The sequence below is a fragment of the Microtus ochrogaster genome, unplaced genomic scaffold (genome assembly GCF_000317375.1).
Source record: "Microtus ochrogaster isolate Prairie Vole_2 unplaced genomic scaffold, MicOch1.0 UNK11, whole genome shotgun sequence".
Classification (NCBI taxonomy): Eukaryota; Metazoa; Chordata; class Mammalia; order Rodentia; family Cricetidae; genus Microtus; species Microtus ochrogaster.
In genome coordinates, this window is record NW_004949109.1 from 7,843,718 (window position 1) to 7,847,903 (window position 4,186).

At 48.7% G+C, this 4,186-nt stretch overlaps 1 pseudogene; it reads left to right on the forward strand.

Moving 5' to 3' along the window:
• Positions 1–791: 791 nt before the first annotated feature.
• Positions 792–1,230, forward strand: LOC101980389 (annotated as a pseudogene).
• Positions 1,231–4,186: the final 2,956 nt, after the last annotated feature.

Below are 4,186 nucleotides of genomic sequence, written 5' to 3' on the forward strand. Positions count from 1 at the left end.
TCCCAACTGTGATTTGCCTTCATTTTCTGTTCTGACAGTGTTTGGAAGAAGTGAGTCATTGGTGTGTCTCTCTCTCTAGTCTGGATTTGCTCGTGACCCCCTTTAGGGACTTCTTGTGTTCCTTTGACCCCTGTATTTACTGTAAACTTTAGGTTGCAGCTATCAGATCTATTAGCCGTTGTTTTCAATACCGCCTGGCGTGATAATTTTCTACAGCAGAAGTAGAAAAGGAACAGTTAGTGTCTTGTTGGTTTGTGTCAAGCTGGCTTGAGGCCCTTGCTTCTGCTATGACAAGGTATTCCTGTCCACTTACTAGGGCACTGTTAAATTTTCCTGCTGGAGAATGTTCTTTTGGATTTAGTAAGAGGTTTGTCCGGTTCAAACTTTTGGTCTTTGTCATTTGTGTCTCTGCAGCATCTAACACTAGGATTGCTGTCTTCTGGAAACAGCAACACAGTATCTGATACCATTGCCCTTCTTGTCACTTTCTAGGCCCCTAAGGCTGTCCTTAGGCCCCATATCTTCTGTACTGGCTGGTTGGTGTGTCAGCACAACACAAGCTAAAGTCATCAGAGGAAGGAGCCTCAGCTGAGGAAATGCCTTCTTGAGATCCAGCTGTAAGGCACTGTCTCATTTAGTGATCAATGAGGGAGGGCCCAGTCTGTGGTGGTGGTGCCGTTCCTGGGCTGGTGGTCCTGGGTTCTATAAGAAAGCAGGCTGAGGACTGCATTGTTGTTGTGGTTGCTTCTCCGAAGTCCACAGCTCTGGCCCCCCCATCGTCTCCCACTGCCATGAAGTGGATGTTTAAGGAGGACTACTCACTGGAACATAGATGTGTGGAGTCTGCGAAGATCTGAGCGAAGTACCCCAACCGGATTCCAGTGATCGTGGAAAAGGTCTCAGGCACTCGGATTGTTGCCATTGCCAAAAGGAGGTACTTGGTTCCATCTGACATCACCGTGGCTTAGTTCATGTGGATCATCAGGAAAAGGATCATGGGAATTTTCCTCTTTGGTTTGTGAGACACAGGGTCTGCTGTAACCTCACCTGGCCTTGAAGAGCTCTGTAGCCGAGTCTGTCCTTAAAATCCTGATCCTCTGTCTTCCTGTCTGTGGACAAGTCAGTCCCACAGTCCAGCCTAACTATGTAGGGCAGCTTTGCCAGAAGAAAAAGGATGAAGATGGATTCTTGTATGTGGCCTGCAACGGAGAGAACACTTTTGGCTTCTGAGCACTACTGCTGGGCTAGGTGCACCGTTCCTGCTTGTGTATCTTGCAAATAACTGGCTGTTTTCAGTTACTCCACCAGAGCCTCTTCACATAGACCTACTAATGCCTTTGTGACTGGATTTTTTTCTTTTGTCTCAGCAGTAGAGACCCTAACTAGGACACCTTCTTTCTCCATCCCAACCTCTTCCGGTAGTACTCATTGTCAACTTGACCTGACCTAGGAGACAAGACCCTGGCTGTGTCTTTAAGAAAGTCTCCAGGTGGAGTTAGCAGGGAGGGACAACCCATCCTAGAGGTGCATGTCATTCTTGCACGGGCTGGTGGCCTGGATGAATAAAATGGAGAAACCAAGCTGAGCGCCAGCAGAGGCAGCTGGAAGGCTCCTAGCTTCTTCAGGGTGCTCCTGCTGCAGCTGCCGCGATTAAGTGCATGCTCAAAGGGTGAGCCAAGAGCACTTGAGAATGGCTCAGCGGTGAAGTGCGCTGGCTGCTCTTCCAGAGGTCCTGAGTTCAATTCCCAGGAACCTAAGGGGGCTCACAATATCTATGGTGGGATATGACGCCCTCTCCTGGAATAAAGGAGTATGTCACACTCATCTTGATTAAATAAATAACCATTAAAAATAAATAAATAACCATTAAAAACAAAGGAAGCGAACAAAAGAAAACTGTGAGGCAAAATAAAATAAACCCTGCCTTCCTTAAGAAGTTCTAGAGTCAGAGGCAGGAGGATCTCTGTGAGTTTGAGGGCCAGCCTGGTCTACAAGAGCTAGTGCCAGGACAGGCTCTAAAACTACAGCAAATAACAGAGGAGGAAGAGGAGGAGAAGAAGAGGAAGGTCTTTCTGATGTGTTCTTGGATTTGGTTTTCCAGTATTTTTTTGAGAAAGTCCACCCACAATATGGTTCAACATACGAAAATCTGTCAATGCAATTCACCATATAAACAAACTGAATGAAAAAATTCACATGATCATATTAGATCATTAGATGCTAAAAAACTCTTTGACAAAAGAGTCGTATCCATCACGCATGCTGTATCCGTCACACATGCCGCTTTTGTCACGTGTGTTGCATGAGAAACATGTGTCGCAACGGTCACACGCATCATTTATCTCACGTGTGCTGTACTGGTCATGCGTGTTGCTTCTGTCACGTGTGCCGTGTTTGACACTGTCATCTCTGTCATGCGCGCTGTTTCATCACGCGTGTCATATCTGTCACGCGTGTCATGCCCGTCACTCGTGGTGTCTCTCATGTGTGCCGTCCTTGTCATGCACATTGTATCTGGCATGCGCGCTGTTTTCATCACACGTGTAGTTTTTGTCACACATGTCATATCTGTCACACATGTCGTTTTCGCCACACGTGTCTGGTCCAACTGACTCACGCCGGAGCAAATTTTTTCAAACTGCCTCAGACCGGTTCAGAAGGTTCAAACTGCTTCAAACTGGCACAGACCAGTTCAAGCCGGTCCAGACGGGTCAAGACCAACTAAAACTGGCAAGACCCGTCTAGACCGGTTCAAACTGGTTCAGACCAGTCCAGACCGCTTTAAACCGGTTCAGACTAGTTCAGACTCTCTTAAACTGGTCGAGACCGGTTCAGACCAGTTCCAGCTGGTTCAGGCCGGCTCAAACTGGTGGAGACCAGTTCAGACTGGCTCAAACCAGTTGAGATCGCTTCACACCGGCTCAGGCCGGTAGGGGACAGGCTCAAACCGGTTCAGACTGGTCCAAACTGGTTCAGGCTGGTTCATGCCGGATCAGACTGGCTCAAGCCGGCTGAGACCGGTTCAGACTGGATCGAGCCATTTTGGACCGGCACAAACCGGTCGAGACCGTTTCAGACCAGTTTGAGCCAGTTCAGGCCGGTAAAAAATGGTCAAAACCGGTTCAGGCTGACTTAAGCCGGTCGAGACCGGTTCAAACTGGTTCAGGCCTGTTCAAGCCAGTTCAGAGCGGTTCAAGCCGGTTCAGGCCAGCTGAAGCCAGTTCAGATGGGCTCAAGCCGGTTCAGGCCGGCACATACTGGTTCAAGCCGGCTCAGACCGGTTCAAACTGGCCAAGACCTGTTCAGACTGGTTCGAGCCACAAACTGGTCGAGACCGATTCAGACCGGTTCAGACAGGCTCGAACTGGTCGAGACCCGTTACCACAGGTTCGAGCTGTTTCAGGCCGGTTCAAACTGGCTTAGATCGGCTCAAGCCAGTTGAAACGGTTTGATACTGGTTCGGGCAGGTTCAGACCAGTTCCAGCCGGTTCAAATGGGTTCAGGCCAGTTCTTACTGGTTCAAGCTGTTTCAGCCCGGTTCAAACAGGCTGAGACCATTTCAAACCTGTCTGTTCTAGCTCCAGGCTGCTGTATGCTACCCTATGGGCCCTGCTCATCAAAGCCATGCTCACTGTTCATTGCATCCTTCTTCCACACCTGACACTGCCATGGCATCTCTAGTTCTGCATCCCTCCGCTATATGTCCTACCTCTCCTTTGAATATGTGTTCATTGGAGTAGCAGTGCAATGCCCAGATGTTGGGGTGGACTGACTGGGAGTGTTGGGTCTGGGCAGGGATGGCAACCAAGTTGGCCATCCCAGATCTGATAATCATCTATTCACGAGGGCCTTCAGAGCCCAGGACCTTCATTTTCTAATTTCTGGGCTCCTAAAACACAACTTGCTAAAGAAAAAGGAACAATTAAGGAAGGGTAGCAGCATGTGTGTTGGTTAAACATCTTTAGTCAAGAATTAGGGACAAGAGAAAAGGGGGACACAGGAAACCAGGCACCAGGGCATGGATTGAGGGCTTAGACTGGGTGGTGGCCATTGAAGTGGAGAAGAAAATATATGTGGGCATCACAAGAATAAAATCACCATGAATGAGGAGTATCGAGAGTGTTTTAACACTCCAAGTAAGGCGATGATCCTCCAAGAACACCTACAGGGTACGCAGTAGCAAAGG